The 19,906-nt window shown below is 51.4% G+C and overlaps 1 long non-coding RNA gene across 2 annotated transcripts in view; it reads right to left on the minus strand.

Annotated features, from left to right (window-relative positions):
• Positions 1 to 17,088, minus strand: part of LOC107129689 (uncharacterized) — a 52,506-nt gene extending 35,418 nt beyond the window's left edge. For both annotated transcript variants that reach the window (XR_010586732.2, XR_010586731.2), the window contains exons 1-2: positions 16,368 to 17,088; positions 15,976 to 16,096 (exon numbers count right to left, since the gene is read on the minus strand). This is a non-coding gene — a long non-coding RNA (uncharacterized lncRNA). The remainder of the gene's footprint in view (positions 1 to 15,975; positions 16,097 to 16,367) is intronic.
• Positions 17,089 to 19,906: the final 2,818 nt, after the last annotated feature.

Consider the following 19,906-nt stretch of genomic DNA (forward strand, 5'->3'; position numbering starts at 1 on the left):
GTGGTGGCACACGCCTGCAATTCCAGCTACCCAAAGGCTGAGGCAGGAGAACTGCTTGAACCTGGGAGACTACAGTAAGCAAAGATCATGCCACTACACTCCAGTCTGGGTGACACAGCAAGACTCTGTCTGAAAAAAAAATAAAAAATAAATTGGCCGGGCACGGTGGCTCAGGCCTGTAATCCCAGCACTTTGGGAGGCCGAGGTGGGTGGACCACCTGAGGTCAGGAGTTCGATCCCAGCCTGGCCAACATAGTGAAACCCTGTCTCTACTAAAAATACAAAAAAAATTAGCTGGGTGTGGTGGCACATGCCTGTAGTCCTAGCTACTCAGGAGGCTGAGGCAGGAGAATCACTTAAACCCAGAAAGCAGAGGTTGCAGTGAGCCATGATCACGCCACTGTACTCCAGCCTGGGTGACAGAGCAAGATTCTGTCTCAAAAAGAGAAAAGAAATTTTTTTAATTTAAAAAAAAATGAAATTCTTAAAATAAAAAAAATACTTAAAATTAGCCAGGCATGGTGGCGCACATCTGTGGTCCCAGCTACTCAGGAGGCTGTTGTGGGAGGATCCCTTGAGCCCAGGAGGTCAAGGCTGCAGTGAACCAAGATCATGCCACTGCATTCCAGCCTGGGCAACAGAGCAAGATCCTGTCTCTTAAAAAAAAAAAAAAGTATATGGAAATAAGTTTTTTAGACAGCAACTGTAGAGCACTGAAATCACAGAAAGCCATTTTTATTACTTGTACAATTAGAACCGTCTTTCTGAATAATGCAGAAGATTCTGCCCCGGCCCTAATATGGCTGGTCTTTCTAACAGACCTGCCCAGCCACGGCAGGAGGGCAAGACACACAACGTTTTCTTCCCATCTCTTTCCACTCTATGCGGTGGGACCGTAACCGCTCCCCTCACCTCGCTGACACCTCGGTGACATACCTGGCTGACACTCCACCCATCCCTGCCTGCAGAGGGTGATGAAGCCCACCTCACACCCCAGTCCCACCACCCGCTTGCAGAGCTGCCGCAGGGCTGAGACCAGGAACCTGGAGGGCTCAGCCCAGGGCCCAGCAAGCAAACCCGGCTCCACTCGCACAGACTGCTCCTCTCACTTGGGCCACTGTTGCTGAAGTTACCAACGTCGCCTCACGCAAGGTAATTGTGAGATTCGAGGGGCTGCAGTCCACAGGCAGTGTAGTGTTTGTGGGTGCCCGATCTCTGTCACCGCCCGTTGATGCTCGGCAGCTCATTCACCTGCCCGTGTGCCCTCCTGCACACAGGTGAGCTGGATCCTCCTCGGTGCCTGCAGCCTGCGTGGTGGGTGGTACCAGGTGTGGGGCCAGCCCAGCCCGGCCGTCCACAGCTGTGCATCCTCTGGCCACAGCCCTGGTTCACCCCCTCGTCTAGAAAACCCTTGCAGGGACCCAGTGCAATAGGCCTACTGTGGGTGGCAGCGTGCTGCGATGACACGAGGGACAGGAAAGTCAGTACTGGAAAGAGCCTGGGGCCTGACCCCACCACCCACCTTAGTCTGTCAACTGGGGTTACGATGCCTGCCGCAGGGGTGGCTGTTAAGACTTATTTTGGTGAAGGCCATCAGCTGTAAGTGACAGAAGCTCAACTCAAACCCAGGGAAGCAAATGAAGCCAATTTGTAGTAGGTTTTTCAGTGCTGGGGCGGAGCTGGAGGCGCCTTGCAGGAGTGGAGCAGAGGCTGGCGAGCCCAGGGCTTGGTACTGGAACCGGCACTGAGACTTCCAGGGTGTGTCTGCAGGACCCTTTGTCTTGTTTCCCCTGCCTTTCAGCAGCAGCCAGGCTCTCTCTGTGGGGGAGGGGCAGAGAATACGGGGCGCTGGGGGTGCCCTTCCCACCCAGGGGACCATGGCAGGGACAGCTGCTCTTCCCAGCCTCCACATAGCCTTTCCAGGGAAGGACCTGACTGGCCCTGCCCAGGTCACGTGCGCAGACCTGGTGTCAATCACTGTCACCAAAGGCTGGGCTTCCCTAAAAGGCCTGGGTCCCAGGCACAGCCCTCAGCAGAGGCGGGCATAGCCTGTCACAAGAGGAAGGGACTCGAAGCACATGCTGGGGAGTGAAAGCACACTAACAAAACCAAGCAAAACAATGACTAACGACAGAAAACGACCACGCCGGCTGCAAGACCCACTGCACCAGGGCATGTGATGCCTGGAAGAGGCCCGGGCACGCAGTAGGTCTCAACAATGCAGACCGGCGTTGTGATAGAGAACTGGCAAATGGGGTCTCTTCCTCCCCGCCCCCACTGCCACCACCGTCACCACTCACCAGCAGTAAATTGTCCTCAAAAATGCTTTAAAACATTAGTCATGTTTTCCAGCCCAACTTTTGAGAAACAGTATTTGGGCCATGAGTGTGTGCTGCACGCTCCAGGTGCTTCCGCTCGCACATGTGGGGTTTGGAGCTGCCCACCGTGCAGCACACAGTGGGGCAGCACACAGGGACCAGCACACAGTGGGGCAGCACACAGGGGCCAAGACACAGTAGCGCAGTGCACAGGGACCAGCACACAGTGGGGCAGCGCATGGTGGGGCGACGCATGGGGGCAGCACATGGGCCAAGACACAGCACAGCACACAGAGGCCAGCACACAGTGGGGCAGCGCATGGTGGGGCGACGCATGGGGGCAGCACATGGGCCAAGACACAGCACAGCGCACAGAGGCCAGCACACAGTGGGGCAGCGCATGGTGGGGCAGCACACAAGGGCCAGTGCACAGTAAGGCAGCACACAGGGTGCCCCCAGCACACAGTGGGGCAGCGCATGGGGGCCAGCACACAGTGGGGCAGCACACGGGGGCAGGGGAGCACACAGCGCAGGAGCAGAGTCAGGCTCTGGGCTTCTCGGATGAGCGACAGGGCTGAAGGTCAGCCACAGGGTGGGTGGAGGGGCTTCTCCCTGGAGGCCTGGGTCAACTTCCAATTTGCCTCTCTGTGGGGTGTCTGGCTTTGCTTCTGTTGCAAGGGAAACCTTTCATTCGGAAAATTCCCTTAGAGGGTGTGTTTTCCAGGTTGCCTAAGAGGAAGCAGTCAAATCCGGGACACAGCTATCACCGGAAACCAGGGCGGTGAGGGGCGAAGCTTGGCTGTCATCTGCACAGACCCCCAGAGGCCCGCCCTCACGTGCTTGCTCATTGGGCAGCCGGAGCCACTGAGACAGTGGCGGACAGAGCGGACCCCTGCCCCATGCTGCTGATCCTCCACCAAGGAGGCCTCCAGACACCAGCCGCTGGGGAGATCATCCACAGTGACACTCTCCACCATGGAGAGGAGTGGCAGGTGGAGAAAGGGCCGGGTTGTGGGCACAGCCTGGGGGGGAGGTGCCCATCACACACCCTGGCCACAAAATCCTCCAGCACAGAGATGGCATCTAAACTTCCCCGAGCCCAGAAGACTCCCCAACTTGGGGATGCACAGAAACAAGGGTCTGGAAGACATGGCCCAGGGTCCACGCCACCGTAGCAGGGGGCAGGTGCTATGGTAACGAGGAAGCCTGTTCTCATCCTGCTCCATTCAAATGTGGGGAAAAGAAAGAGAGATCACACTGTTACTGTGTCTATATAGAAAGAAGTAGACATAAGAGACTCCATTTTGTTCTGTATTTGAGATGCTGTTAATCTGTGACCCTGAAAGGACACAAAGATAGATGTGTACCCGCCCCCCACCCGCTACACCCTTGTTCTGCTCTCTAATCTTTGCACATACCAGAGATTTCGTAAGTTCTGTGAGTACCTGGTTTTCTGCACGTACCAGAGATTTTGTTTTGCACATACCAGAGATTTTGTAAGTTCTGAGGCAAGGTCACAAGACGTGTTTAAGTAAGATAAACTCTTGCTGCCATAAACCTGCTCTCCCGCCTCAAAGTTTGAACCAAAATATCAGAAATGGCAGGAACCAATCATAGTTAGCCAAATCGCCTTGTTCAAACACTAGCCAATCATATATCTGATTTGTATAATAACTCTATGCCCACTTTTCTTAGACTATATAACATTGTTCGGAGCTGAGTGGGGGAGCTCTCCTGCCCGTCTCGTTTCACGAGCGAGGGAGAGTTCCAGGTTCGAACCTGTAATAAAGATCCTTGCTGCTTAGCTTTGACTCTGGACTCTGGTGGTCTTCTTCGGGGAATAAACGGTCTAGGCATAACAAATGGGGGCTCGTCCGGGATTTCCCCCAAGCCCACCAGACCCCCAAGTCAATGGATCTTAATCTGTAGGTAAGCCGGCTTTGTCACTGTCTCTGTCTTTGTCTCTGTCTGTCTCCCTGAAATTTCGCGAGATCCGTAATCTGTAATCTGTATTGGTCTGTTCTGTAAGTGGCACGGTCTTGGCGGACGCGCTAGAAGACAGCCACTCGGGACTGGTGGGAGACGTTCCCCAGTGCCCATCTGGGGGCCTCCATCCTTGGTTGCCCCGTCTGACTCAGGTCGGAAGTCTGACACGCGCTCGCGAATGCTCATCGTTATTACTGTCTGTCCGTTATTGTTAAGTGTTAAGTGTAAGCCCAAAACGAAACATAAAACCTTTTCTTCCCCTTCCAGGACCGGACCTGTCGGATACTCCCCTCTGCTTCACACTCATTTTCGTCCCCCCTTCTCTTTGTAGGAGCAGTCCAAAGATGGGCAACAACCAGAGCACGCCGCTCTCACTCCTTGTTACCAATTTTAAGGATGTGAAGGCTCGGGGGCGTAACTTAAGCGTAGAACTAAAGAAGGGAAAGCTAGTTACTTTCTGCCATTCGGAGTGGCCCTCTTTCGGCGTAGGGTGGCCCTCCGAAGGAACTTTCTGTCTCTCTATTATTACTAAGGTAAAAACTAAGATTTTCCTGCCAGGGCAGTCAGGACATCCTGATCAAATTCCTTATATTCTAGTGTGGCAGGATCTTGTGGAAAACCCACCACCCTGGATAACTCCATTCATCCCTGAGCCCTGCAAAGTCCTAGTAACGCGACCTACAAGACAAAAGACTCCCTCTGCTCCCTCGGCCCCTGTGCTGCCGGACAGCCAGGACCCCCTAACGTTAGAACCCACATTTCCCCCACCATATCCGCACCTTATCCCGCAGGACCCAGTCCCCCAGGGTGGTGCTTCCGTAGAGGGAAACCGAGAAGCGGAAGCAGCCGAGAGCGAAAGTAACCTGGGGGGGCCGGCCGGCCGAACACGAGGCCGCGTACAGCGGGACCAAGCTTCCCGACTCCCTGACTCCACTGTAGCCCTGCCTCTCAGAGAAATAGGATCGCTCGATGATACCGGGCTCTCCCGTCTCATGTATTGGCCTTTTTCCACCAGTGATTTATACAATTGGAAGTCCCAAAATGCTCGGTTCTCAGATAATCCCAAAGATCTAACCTCGTTGTTAGACAGTGTCATGTTTACTCACCAGCCGACCTGGGATGACTGTCAACAGCTCCTCCAAATCCTGTTCACAACGGAGGAGCGGGAAAGAATCCAAGTTGAGGCCAGAAAACTGGTTCCAGGAGATGACGGCCAGCCAACTGCAAATCCTGACCTCATTAATGCGGCTTTCCCTTTGACCCGGCCCAGATGGGACTACAACACGGCAGAAGGTAGGGGACGACTGCTCATTTATCGCCAGACTCTAATGGCGGGTCTCCGGGCTGCAGCTCGCAAGCCCACCAATTTGGCTCAAGTATATTCTGTGTTACAAGGTAAGACAGAGAGCCCCGCTGTGTATTTAGAGAGATTAATGGAAGCCTTCAGACAGTTTACCCCTACGGACCCGGAAGCACCGGAAAATCAGGCAGCGGTAGTAATGTCCTTTGTAAACCAGGCAACACCAGATATTAAAAGAAAACTCCAGAAATTAGAAGGTTTAGAGGGAAAGCAGATTCAGGACCTCCTTCAGATGGCCCAGCGAGTTTATAATAATAAGGATACTCCAGAAGAAAAACAGTTCAAGGCAACCAAAGAAATGACCAAAGTCTTAGTAGCAGCTTTCCCCCAGGCAGGAAATGGCCAAAACAGAAAGCAGAAAAAGCAAGGCCCTAGGCAAGGATTAGAAAAAGATCAGTGTGCTTATTGCAAGGAACGTGGCCACTGGATTAAAGACTGCCCAAAGAAACGGAGACCAGCTAACCCTACCTCCGTACTCGTTACCCAGGACTCTGACTAGGGAGGACGGGGTTCGGACCCCCTCCCCGAACCCAGGGTAACTTTGCAAGTGGAGGGGTCCCCAGTTCGCTTCTTGGTCGATACTGGGGCGGAACGCTCAGTCCTAACCAAACCAATTGGAAAAATGTCTAAGAAAACATCCTGGGTGCACGGGGCCACAGGCATCAAAAAATACCCCTGGACAACCCAGAGGACTGTAGACTTAGGAACGGGAAAAGTCTCCCATTCCTTCCTAGTCATCCCAGAGAGCCCCTGCCCTCTACTAGGGAGGGACTTGCTGACAAAGATGGGGGCCCAAATCCACTTTGAGCCAGAAGGGCCCAAGATAACTGATTCCCAAAACAGGCCAATATCTATCCTGACTGTCACCTTAGAAGATGAGTACCGACTCCATCAAGAGCAAAAGCCCCCCGATCAGGGAATTGACTCTTGGCTCCAGCGTTTCCCTGAAGCGTGGGCAGAAACTGGGGGCTTAGGGCTAGCTAAACATCAACCTGCCATATTTGTGGAAGTTAAGCCAGGGACGGACCCGGTTCAGGTTCGGCAATATCCTATGCCCCTGGAGGCAAGAGAAGGAATTACGCCCCATATCCGCCGACTCCTAGACCAGGGAGTCCTACGGGCTTGCCACTCATCCTGGAATACTCCACTGTTACCTGTTCGTAAACCCAACAGTACGGACTACAGGCCAGTACAGGATTTAAGAGAAGTTAATAAAAGGGTCATGGACATACATCCCACTGTGCCCAATCCATATACCCTTCTGAGTGCCTTACATCCCAAAAAACAGTGGTATACCGTTCTTGATCTAAAAGACGCTTTCTTCAGCCTTCCTCTGGCTCCCAAAAGTCAAGAACTCTTTGCATTTCAATGGACGGATCCTGAGAGGGGCATCAACGGTCAGCTAACATGGACCAGACTGCCACAAAGGTTCAAGAACTCGCCAACCCTGTTCGATGAAGCCCTTCATGAAGATCTAGGTGAGTACCGGCGGCAACACCCTGAAATAACTCTTTTGCAATATGTTGATGATCTCTTAATAGCGGCCAGGTCCCCGGAAACTTGTGTTCAAAGGACTGAGGACCTCCTGAAGACTCTGGGGGAGCTAGGCTACCGAGCCTCAGCAACAAAGGCTCAGATCTGCAAGTCGGAGGTAACTTATCTGGGGTACCTATTAAAAGGGGGGCAACGCTGGCTAACCAAAGCCCGAAAGGAAACAGTCCTATGCATCCCTAGACCCCAGTCAACACGGCAAGTGAGAGAATTCCTGGGGTCGGCAAGGTTCTGTAGGTTATGGATACCCGGATTTGCTGAGTTAGCCAAGCCCCTATACCAGGCAGCAAAGGAACGGCAGCCCTTCAATTGGACGGAAGAGGCTGAGCTGGCCTTTCAGCAAATCAAAACTGCCTTGTTATCAGCCCCCGCGCTGGGGCTCCCTGATGTCTCCAAGCCCTTCCACTTATACGTAGATGAAAGTAAGGGTGTTGCAAAAGCCGTGTTAACACAGTACCTAGGCCCCTGGCAGAGGCCAGTTGCCTATTTGTCAAAAAAATTAGATTCAGTGGCTGCTGGCTGGCCACCCTGCCTCCGGATAATCGCGGCGACCGCCCTAATGGTCCGAGACGCTGATAAACTTATCATGGGGCAAGAGTTGCGCGTTATAACCCCACATGCCATTGAAGGCGTCCTCCGGCAGCCACCGGACCGATGGATGAGTAACGCCTGGCTCACCCACTATCAAGGACTGCTGTTAAACCCCCTCAGAATAACTTTTCTGCCCCCAACCTCTTTAAACCCTGCTTCACTGCTGCCAAATCCAGACTTGGACGCCCCATCCCATGAGTGCACTGAGATACTGGCTCAGGTGCATGGGGTGCGGGAGGACCTGCAAGATCGTCCGCTCCCCGACACAGAACTCACCTGGTTCACTGATGGCAGCAGCTATGTCCACCAAGGCCAGCGGTATGCAGGAGCGGCTGTAACGTCAGAGACTGAGGTAATCTGGGCGGAACCCTTGCCTCCAGGGACATCGGCCCAAAGAGCCGAACTAATAGCCCTTACACAGGCCCTCACCCTAAGGGCAGAGAAAAAACTAACAGTATACACGGATAGCCGCTACGCTTTCGCTACTGCGCACATACATGGGGCCATCTACAGAGAAAGGGGACTATTAACAGCCGAAGGCAAAGAAATAAAAAACAAGCAAGAGATCCTAGCTCTATTAACTGCTTTGTAGAAACCAAAGAAACTGGCTATCGTACATTGCCCTGGGCATCAGAAACCAACTACGCCAATTGCTCGAGGCAACTTCTTAGCCGACCAAACCGCAAGGAGCATAGCAAAAGCTCCCAGTCGGCTCCTCACGCTCCAGCTCCCCAATCCTGGCCCGCGAAATTTGCCATGTTTTCCCGACTATACCGAACAGGATCGCGAATGGATGAACACGCTTCCCCTAAAACAGGTTAAAAATAGGTGGTGGACTGATATAAATGACCAAACCATCCTACCAGAAAAATTAGGACGGCAGGTGTTGGAACACATCCACCGGACAACCCACCTAGGTGCCCGGCGAATGATGGACTTAATCAGGCACGCCAAGTTTAGAATCAAGCGCATAGCTGAACTAGTCAGCGATGTCACAACAAATTGCAAAGACTGCCAACTAAACAACGCTTGCCCCCAAACCCAGACCACCGCAGGAATTAGGTGTAGAGGAACTAGGCCTGGTATCTATTAGGAAATAGACTTTACTGAGATAAAGCCTGGAAAATATAGGTATCAGTACTTACTTGTCTTTGTAGATACTTTTTCAGGATAGACAGAAGCGTTCCCAACTAAGAGAGAAACTGCTCAGGTTATAGCAAAGAAAATTTTGGAAGAAATCCTCCCCAGGTATGGCTTTCCCGTCCAAATAAGGTCAGACAATGGACCAGCCTTCGTTGCTAAGGTAAGTCAGGATTTGGCTTCCATTCTGGGGGCAAATTAGAAATTACATTGTGCTTATAGGCCCCAAAGCTCAGGACAGGTAGAAAGGATGAATCAGACTCTGAAGGAGACCTTAACTAAATTGACCATGGAGACTGGCGCTAATTAGGTAGTACTTCTCCCCTACGCTCTGTTCTGGGCCCGAAATACCCCTTACAGACTAGGCCTCACACCATATGAAATCATGTATGGCAGACCCCCACCCCTGGTCCCCAGTCTAAAAGATGACTTACTCAAACCTGAAACTGAAAATGTCTCTGAGCTCCTGTTCTCCTTACAAGCCTTACAGAAAATTCACCAGGAAATTTGGCCCAGACTACGAGAACTGTACGAGGCAGGACCTCCGCCGACGCCTCATCCGTTCCAGCCGGGAGACTGGGTCCTAGTCAAGCGCCACCGGCAAGAAACTCTTCAACCCAGGTGGAAAGGACCACTGCAAGTACTCCTGACTACTCCCACCGCTCTCAAAGTAGAAGGCATCGCTTCGTGGATCCACTACACACACGTCAAACCAGTGGACCCAACATCCGACCTTCTCGAGCCATCTGGAGCACCGGTTACATGGACTGTAGACAAAGCTAAGAACAATCCCTTAAAGCTAACCCTGCGCCGTCATCCCCATAGCCGTAACCATGTCTAGCTTACCTATGCTTTTATGCCTTATGCATCTGACTCTCCTCACTGCTGCGCCGTCTAATCCCTATGTCTGGAGGTTCTGGCTCTATGAGAACAAAACTCACCCCGGGGAAACCCCCCAAGCGGGTAAACTGCTAGCTAGCGCAGACTGCCCCCCCTCAGGGTGTAATACTATAGTTTACCTCAATTTCACTAGGTTCCAGATTGCCCAACCAGCAATACCCATGATCTGTTTTGAATATGATCAAACTGAATATACTTGTAAAAATTATTGGTGGCACCAGAGTGCAGGTTGCCCATATAGCTACTGTAAGACGCACTCTGTCCGACACTGGAGAGAACGACAAAGGTAGTATTTTTACAAAACTGAGTCTCCCGTCACTTACACTTGGATAATTAAAGACCCATAGGACTCTCGGTGGACAACCCCACAACATGGGGGAGTATATTACTCATCAACTAGTACCTAGCCCAGTAGCCATTTATATCTGTGGAGAAGTCTAGTCCAGATTCAACCCTTAATCCACACACAAATCCACAGGCAAGAAACCAAGCTATCACAAGACTTGCAGCCCTTCTCCTGGCTAACTCTATTACGGGAAGGGCTAGCATTCGCCAACCTCACTGGTTTAGGCGACCTGTCCTCTTGCTTTATGTATGCAACCCTAGGAAGACCACCATTAACGGCTGTTCCTCTATCCTCCCCTCCCACAAACTATACAGGTTTTAACTCATCGATAGTCACGATACCCGATGTGGCCCTGTACCGTGACCCATACCAAGAGAAATACCCCTATTGTTATTTGGCATTTAGCAACAGCCTCTGTAACCAATCGGCTACATACCCTAATAGTCCCATATATGCTCCCCCTGGTGTGTTCTTCTGGTGTAATATGACTCTGTTAAAAACTCTGTCCAAAAGCATCTCTGACGGACAGTTGTGTATCCCTGTTACCCTAGTTCCCCGACTGACACTGCTGACCCCGGCAGAGTTCATAGGCTGGGCAAGGACCGCCCCAACTAAAACTGCGCGACATAGACGAGCAGTTTTTCTACCACTAATTGCCGGAATATCCTTAACCACCTCTGTCGTCGCAGCAGGGTTAGCAGGAGGGGCCCTACAACACTCCATGATAGAAAACGACAAGCTGTTACAACAATTCTCTGTTGCTATGGAAGACTCCGCCTATTCCCTAGCCTCCCTTCAGCGGCAGCTCACCTCCCTAGCACAGGTCACCCTTCAAAACCGCAGAGCCTTAGACTTACTCACGGCTGAGAAAGGAGGTACCTGTATGTTCCTCAAAGAAGAATGCTGTTTCTATATAAATAAGTCAGGGTTAGTTGAGGAAAGAGTCCAATGCCTACACGAACTAAGCTTAGAAATGAAAAAGCAACAATTCACTACAGCCGCTAACAATTGGTAGAGCTCTTCAATGTTTTCCCTTCTGGCACCCCTTTTAGGCCCCCTAATGTCTTTACTACTTCTATTCACTATAGGCCCCTGTGTAGTAAATAAAATTTTACAATTTGTCAGAGAAAGGTTTGATACCATCCAACTAATGGTCCTCCGTAGCCATCACCAGCCTCTCCTGCACCCAGAAAGTGAGGCTATATTATAAGACTCTGGAAATCCAAGATTGGACATCCAGTTACTTATGAGAAGGGGGAAATGAAAGGACACAAAGATAGATGTGTACCCGCCCCCCACCCGCTACACCCTTGTTCTGCTCTCTAATCTTTGCACATACCAGAGATTTCGTAAGTTCTGTGAGTACCTGGTTTTCTGCATGTACCAGAGATTTTGTTTTGCACATACCAGAGATTTTGTAAGTTCTGAGGCAAGGTCACAAGACGTGTTTAAGTAAGATAAACTCTTGCTGCCATAAACCTGCTCTCCCGCCTCAAAGTCTGAACCAAAATATCAGAAATGGCAGGAACCAATCATAGTTAGCCAAATCGCCTTGTTCAAACACTAGCCAATCATATATCTGATTTGTATAATAACTCTATGCCCACTTTTCTTAGACTATATAACATTGTTCGGAGCTGAGTGGGGGAGCTCTCCTGCCCGTCTCGTTTCACGAGCGAGGGAGAGTTCCAGGTTCGAACCTGTAATAAAGATCCTTGCTGCTTAGCTTTGACTCTGGACTCTGGTGGTCTTCTTCGGGGAATAAACGGTCTAGGCATAACAACCCTACCCCCAACCTTGTCCTTGCAGGAGACACATGCTGTGGTTTAAACTCAAGGTTTAACAGATGTTGGGCTGTGCAGGGTGTGCTTTGTTAAACAAGTGCATGAAGGCAGTATGCTTGTGAAAAGTCATCACCATTCTCTTAATCTCAAGTACCCAGGGACACGTACACTGCCGAAGGTCGTACACTGCCAAAGGTCGCAGGGACCTCTGCCTAGGAAAGCTAGGTATTGTCCAAGGTTTCTCCCCATGTCTGAAATATGGCCTTGTGGGAAGGGAAATACCTGATTGTCCCCCAGCCTGACATCCGTGAAGGGTCTGTGCTGAGGAGGACTAGTGTAAGAGGAAAGAAGGCCTCTTGGCAGTTGAGATAGAGAAAAGCATCTGTCTCCTGCCTGTCCCTGGGCAATGGAACATCTCGGTGTAAAACCTGATTGTACGTTCTGTTTACTGTGAAAGAAGGAAACCACCTTAGGGCGAAAGGTGGGACTTGCTAGCACAATGCTGCTCTTTACGCACTAAAAAGATTTATGGAGATGCCTGCATATGCATATCAAGGCACAGCACTTTTCCTTAAACTTATTCATGTCACAGAGATCTTTATTCATATGTCTTACTGCTGACCTTTTCCCTGCGATGATCCTATTATCCTGCCACTTCCCTTTTTCTAAGATGGTAAAGATAATGATCAATAAATACTGAGGGAACTCAGAGATCGGTGCCGGCGTGGGTCCTCTGTATGCTGAGCACTGGTCCACTGGGCCCACTTTTTCTCTCTCTATACTTTGTCACTGTGTCTCATTTCTTTTCTCAAGTCTCTCGTTCCACCTAATGAGAAACGCCCACAGTTGTGGAGGGGCAGGCCACCCCTTCATTCAAATACACTTCTGCCAATCCAAGACACACAAAGATGCTTTAAGAAAAAGAAACAGGGCCAGGCGCGGTGGCTCACACCTGTAATCCCAGCACTTTGGGAGGCTGGGGCGGGCAGATCATTTGAGGTCAGGAGTTCAAAATCATATAAAAATTAGCCTGGCATGGTGGTGGGTGCCTGTAATCCCAGCTACTTGGGAGGCTGAGGCAGAAGAATCGCTTGAGCCCAGGAAGCAGAGGTTGCAGTGAGCAGAGATCGTGCCATTGCGCTCCAGCCTGGGCAACAGAGTGAGACTCCGTTTAAAAAAAAAAAAAAAAAAAAAAGGAAAGAAAAGTAAGTAAGTCTGTTAAGTAAATTGTTTAAGAGCTGGGCAAAATGATAGGTTTCAATTTCCCCCAGAATCAGGGCACAGGGATGAAACCCGTGCTCGGGACAGTAGGAGTGGGGGAATTTGGGTGGGAGTCAAAAAGGTTGACCACAGTGCTGAGTCTTGGAGGCTCCCACCCCATTCCACCCCTGCCTGAGCCTTGGTTGACAGAGGAATGGTTGGGGGGTCAGAGAGGCTGGGGTCTTCCAGGGACAGAAAGGATTTGGGCCTCCGCCCAGAAGAGCTGCCCCTGCAGGGCCAAGGGAGAAAGGTGGGACAGGGCAGGTCTAAGAAAGGCCCTGGCCACACCCGTCCTGGCCTTCCCTGGCCCTGGGCACGGTGTAAACCATCCTCCCTGACACCCAAGCATCTTTAGTGGGATATTCCTTTCTCAAGAATGCAGCGTGGGGCAGGACTTCTCTTCAGGGCTTGGTCAGCAGGCCCTTCCTGCCTCAAGGCTGACTCAGGGCATCAGTTATGCCCACGTCCTAATCCCTGGCACCTGTGAATGTCACTCTATCTGGCAAAGGCACCGTGCAAAGGCAATTGCATGAGGGCTCCTGAGAGGCGGAGTCTGTCCCAATCCTGTGGGCAAGTCCTACTGAGAGGGGGCAGGAGGGGCAGGGAGAAGGCCATGTGAGGATGGAGAGAGAGACTGGAGCGATGGAGGAAGGGGCTATGAGCCACAGCAGATGGGCACCACACCGCCTAGAAATTGCAAAAGGCAAGGCAACAGATTCTCCCCTGAAGCCTCCAGAAGAAGCCAGCCCTGCCAACACCTTGACGTTAGCCCAGTGAGGCCGATTTCAGACTCTGACCTACGGAACCACGCGAGGATAGAATGTTTATTACTCTGAGCCTCAGTGTGCTCATCTGTTATGGCAGCCATGGAGGCTCCCATGTGGCCGCGTCTCTGCACTGTGGATGCTGCAGGCGGGGCTGGCACAGACTTGGGTTCGAACCCTGGCTCCAGCACTTGCTGGCTGTGGATGACAATGGCTCAGGTCACCTTTCTGCACCTCAGTTTACTGACAGTGAGGTGGGGAAAATAAGCACCGGGCCCCCTAGACTATGGGGATGTCAGATAAGTGAACAGATCCCCCAGTCTCATGGGCTGCTGAGGGAAGGCAATGAGATCCCAATAGTGGAGGGGCCCAGGGAAGTGAGGGTAGAAGGGCCATAGAGGCTTAGGGAGGAGCTGATGCTAGTGTCCCCAAGCATTCTTTCTCCCATCATCTGCAGGAACAGAATTGTCAGCAGGAAGTGGACCCTTGGGAATAAAGACTACATTTCCCAGCATCCTTTGCAGCCAGGTGTGGCATGTGACCACATTTTGGCCAATAGGATATAAGGAGACAGCTGCAGTGCATCCCTGCCCTTCTGCCCCCTCCTGTCTAGGATGTTCCTGGAGCTCCCCTCTCACAGTGAGGTGCAGGCCACACCCTGAGGACAGAGCTGAAGGCTGGAAGGAGCCTGGGTCCCTGATGACCTGAGGCCACAGAGCCATCACAGGAGCCATGGACTGCCGACCCCTGGACTTTTGCACATTAGAGAAATAAACGTCTCTGGCTGAAGCTACTATTGATGTGGTTCCCTATCCAGAGGGGCTTAGGAACTAGAGTAGCAGCAGGCGTGCCTGCTGCTCCCATGTCGTCCTGTGGGGCCCTGCATCAGCGTCCAAGATTCCTGACAGCCACCCCCAGGCCTCCAGTGGCAAGGGAAGGGGCAGAGGGTCAGGAGGCCTATAAGCACCCCCAGCCTCAGCCCCAGGGAGCCCCTCTGCCCTCAAGCACAGCTCCTGAGAAAGTGCCACACACTGCAAGCCTGCCATAGCACCCACTCCCTGAACACCCGCAATGGTGGTGATCGACGTCACTGACAGCGGTAAGCATCTGGAAAAAGTGCAACAATAATACGAGTGTACTGGCCCACTGTACCAATGAAGAAACCAGGATTCAGAGAGGCTCCCTTCATCTCTGCCCACCGATAGCCCACACGGTCAGAGCTGTCCCCTCATGATGCCTTTGGCTCCAGTTGTGGGTTTGCGATCAATCCAAGGGCAAGGGCAAGGGAAGGCAGCGAGTGCCCCACCCCCCACTTCCTAAACAGGGACAAGAGAGAGGAACCAGGGGGGAGAAGGGAACCAGAGGGGAGAAGGGCTAATGTTCTTAAATGATCCTATCATTCAGTTTCCAACCTTTCTATAAGCATCTATTATTTCGATAATGAGAAACACTGCCTCCCACCAATCCTCACCCACAGTGCTTTTCACAGTTCTGACTTTTTTCCTGCCTAATGACTGATTCGACCCACACACAGGAGGGCTCAAATCACAGTAGGCTTCTAAGGAACGACTTAATCAGCTTTTGATTCCACTTAGCTCTCACGTCCATGGGCTTTTAAGATCTCCTCGAGCTCCATGAAGTTTGCCTCCTCCTTCCTTCCCTGTCCTTCAGGCCACCCCAGGCCCCCCTCACGCCCACCTCTGTGGCTGCCCTGGCTGCAACAGGGAAGAAATGACCATGCCAGCAGCAGGCACCTGAGTCACACCTGGGTTCCACAAGGTCCAGACGGCCATCTTTCTCCTTCGATTAGTCTCAAGGAAATGACTGTTAATTAACTTTGCATTTGCTCATTCCCCGTGCAACTCATTATCCCAATTAAACTACCTCTCGTGAAGTCTGGCTCTTTTTGCAGAAAGTTATTTCTAATTATTTCAACTCGAACGTCTGTGGCCCCTTATGCTGCTATTTTTCTTACCCAGAACATCATTTTCGGTTTGGAACCAGCACGCGAGGGGGAAGGAGCGGTGGCTCTGCTGCCAAGCTGTCAGTTAACGCTTTTCCAGGCAAGTCTCTTAACCTGGGAGCCTCGGCTTCTTCTGCATGATGGGTCCAGGGACGTTGATTGTAGCAACGAAACAAACAGAAGCAGGCCAAGAACAGGGCAGGCATGAAGGTGAGAATGGGAACCAAAGGTTTATGATGAATCTATTCGGGGTACCAAAGTCCAAAATAAAGATAAAATGGGGAGGGAAAAAAAGTAATGCCTGCCCCACAGGGTTATCATATGGCTTAAGTGATTTAAACTGGGTTCTCCACTCCAGGTCTTACAAGGTCTAAATCAAGGTGGTGGCAGGGATGAGCTCTTACCTGGAGGCTCTGGGGGAGAATCCGCTTCCAGGTGCATTCAGGTGGCCCCGAAAGTCCAGCTCCTGGTGGCTGCAGGCCTGGGGTCCTCATTCCATGGCTGGGGGCCACTCCCTGCTCCTATAAGTCACCCACACACCTTCTCACACAACCCCTTCCTCCTTCAAACCAGCAATGTTAATTCCAGACTTTCTCACACCTTCCTCTCTGCTGACAGCTGGAAAAGCTCCCGGCTTTCATTAAGCTCAGGAGGTCAAGCCCACCAGATCATCTCTGATCTCAAAGTCAGATGGCTTGGGACTTTCATTCCTTCATCAAAGTCCCTGCACAGCAGCATCTAGGCTAGTGTTTAACTGAACAGCCAGGGGTACGAGTCAGTGGGCCCACCTTTAAAATTCTGTCTGCCACGCCCATCATATTCGTATCTTTCTAAATTTGCTTCTTTCAAAGTTGAATACAAGGATGAAAATCCATGCCCTCACCGAGGGATCACAGCAATGCAGCTCATGGCAGCAATCACCCGGTGCTGGACACATGTGGGTTCTGTCTTCAGTCCTGACGCAAAATCTGGGATCAGTCAGGAGAAATACACAAGAGTTCTGCCTTCCTTTCACCCACATGACCTTGTGCAAGTCACATCTAACCTGGCTGAGCCCGGTCCCCTCCTCGCCACAGATGGGCTGATCCACAAGAGGACATCTTTGAAGCACCCAGCACACAGCCTGGTACCCCGGCAGTGCTCAGCTGCTATGAGCACCACGCCCACGGTCGACAGGCTGTCAGACCATCTGCACCACCTTTTTTTCTTTTTAAACACCACCCAATCCTTGCTAGGGGCACCACGTGCTGTACAGTCGGCTCTTCCGGCACCCCAAGTCCCTGGCTAGGCCACTCATGCCCATTGCTGGACATGTGCTCAGACGACTGATCCAAGAGTCTTCCATACAGGCAGCTTCACCTCCACGTGAAGATAACTTGCAGTGTGCTGCGGTTCCAGACCTCAGCGAGCTACCTAAGCAGGTAGGTTCCCAAGAGCAGACTGCCTTTGGAGCAGTTCCTGAAGCGGCCACGAGGTGGCAGGCCTTTCCCTGGCGGATCAGAGAAATCCCGCAGTTCGGGATACAGACACAGGGCATGGCCTGGCCTCAGCGGAGGTTCACAGTCCCCAAGGTGGCATCCCCACTGGGACGACCTGAGCTTATCTGTCTTGAGGCACAGCAGCTACAATTCTTCATCAGGCTCGGAGCTGCAAGACGCCCATCGGATTCCTTCTGAGCCCCAAAGAGGAAGGAAATGAACATGTTTCTCTTTTAAATCTCACAACAAATAATAAGGTCTCAGTTTTACAGGTGAGCAGATCAAGGTTGAAAGCAATGAAGTTACTTGGTCACAGCCAATAAGAAACATGAGATACTGTTTTGGTTTTGTTTGTTTGTTTGTTGAGATAGAGTCTTGCTGTCATCCAGGCTGGAGTGCAGTGGTGAGATCTCAGCTGACTGCAACCTCCGCCTCCTGGGTTCAAGCGATTCTCCTGCCTCAGCCTCCCCAGTAGCTGGGATTACAGGTGCCTGCCACCATGCCCAGCTATTTTTGTTTTGTTTTGTTTTGTTTTGTTTTTTAGTAGAAACGGGGTTTCACCATGCTGGCCAGGCTGGTCTCGAATTCCTGACCTCTGATGATCCACCTGCCTCGGCCTCCCAAAGTGCCAGGACGACAGGAGTGAGCCACCAGGCCCGGCCGAGACACTGTTTTAAATTTTATTGCAGAAAGGCTGGCCGTGGTGGCTCATGCCTGTAATCCTAGCACTTTGGGAGGCTGACGACGCCAGACTGCTTGAACTCAGGAGTTCGAGATCAGCCTAGGCAACATGGTGAAACCCCATCTCTACCAAAAAGACAAAAAATTAGCCAAGTGTGGTAGCATACACCTGTAGTGCCAGCTATTAGGGAGGCTGAGGCATGAGAATCACTTGAACCGGGAGGCAGAGTTTGCAGTGAGCCGAGATCGCGCCACTGCACTCCAGCCTGGGCAACAGAATGAGACTCTGTCTCAAAAAATATATACATAAAATAAAATAAATTGTATCGCAGAGAACTACAAACACATGCAAAAGAAAATCGTCATAACTCCTGTGGCATTCATCACCCAGCTTCAACCATTACTAACAGTTGCCACTTGTGTTTCACCTGTCCTTGAATTTTTTTTCACGGAGAATTTACAAAGTGAATACCAGACATAGGGGCAATTTACTGTAAATACTTCCGTTTGCATCTCTAAAGGTTAGGACATTTTACCCACCAGCCGTTACTGCTCCCTACCAAAAGTATCGATAACTCCCAGTTTTCATCTAATACCCGGTTTATATTCCAATTTCCCCCACCTATCTCTCAAATGCCTCGTTTAAGCTGGTTTGTTGTGTCATGATCCAAATAAGTTCCACGCATTCAATTCAATGGCATCTTTTAAGCTCGTTTATTCTCTAATAGTTCAGTTCCACTTTCTTTTTTTTCCTCCAGGCTCCAATTAATTATATTATCATCATAATTATACTATTATCTTAATTACTGGTATTAATTGACAAGGTCATTTGTCCTGTACAACATCCCACATTTGGGGTTTTTTTGCGTCTTTCTGCAAGGGGCATATTACCTGGCAAACAGTAGGTGTTAATCAGCATGGGTTGAATGGTTTCAATGGGAGAAAAGCAAAAGAATAAAAGTTTGGTCCTTTACTCAAATGGTCCTACTTTCACTAATGTAACAAGCAGGCAACACACCACTTGAGAAGCCACCAACTCGCGCCCTGGGATCCTGGGGAGGGCATGGGCTCTAAGTCTGGGATCCTGGGGAGAGCATGGGCTCTAAGTCTGGGATCCTGGGGAGAGCATGGGCTCTAAGTCTGGGATCCTGGGGAGAGCATGGGCTCCCCCGCGGGATCCCGGGAAGGGCACAGGATCGAGCCCTGGGATCCCGGGGAGGGCAGGGACTCTTAAGTCTGGGATCCTGGGGAGGGCACGGGCTCCAGTCCTCAGATCTTGGCAGTCAGAACTGCACTCCAGGCCACGCTGTGCTGAAGCGGGAGCCAGGCCCTATCTCCCACGGGAATCCCGCTTGGGGACCGGCACCGGGACCATGAGAACACGCCGCCCCTGCTCTTCCAGCACCTCTGCTCTTGGGGGTATGCGCTACAGCAGCACGGACCTCGGTCAGGTTATGAAGACGTGTGCATTTATGAGCTTTAGTTGTGCCCCAATGTTTTCTACACGCTGTTCTTAGTCTGTTTTTCGTGTTTTGAGAAAACTGAAGATAACAGAAAGGTACAAAACACACGCCCATATGCCCATCATCCAGCATCAAAACCGCCAACATTTTGTCCCATTTGCTTCCTGGGTTTTGTTTCCCGTTTCACCAGAACTCACTGGTTGAGACGGAGACCCCAGCGCCTTCTCCTCTCCGCCTCGGGCGCCCGGAGAAGCAGCGTCGGGGTGGGGGCGCCTTCCCAAGCGGTTGCCTCCGCGGTTATTTCTCAAGCACCTGCGCCGC

This window comes from Macaca fascicularis, chromosome 5, assembly GCF_037993035.2.
Source record: "Macaca fascicularis isolate 582-1 chromosome 5, T2T-MFA8v1.1".
Taxonomy (NCBI): domain Eukaryota; kingdom Metazoa; phylum Chordata; class Mammalia; order Primates; family Cercopithecidae; genus Macaca; species Macaca fascicularis.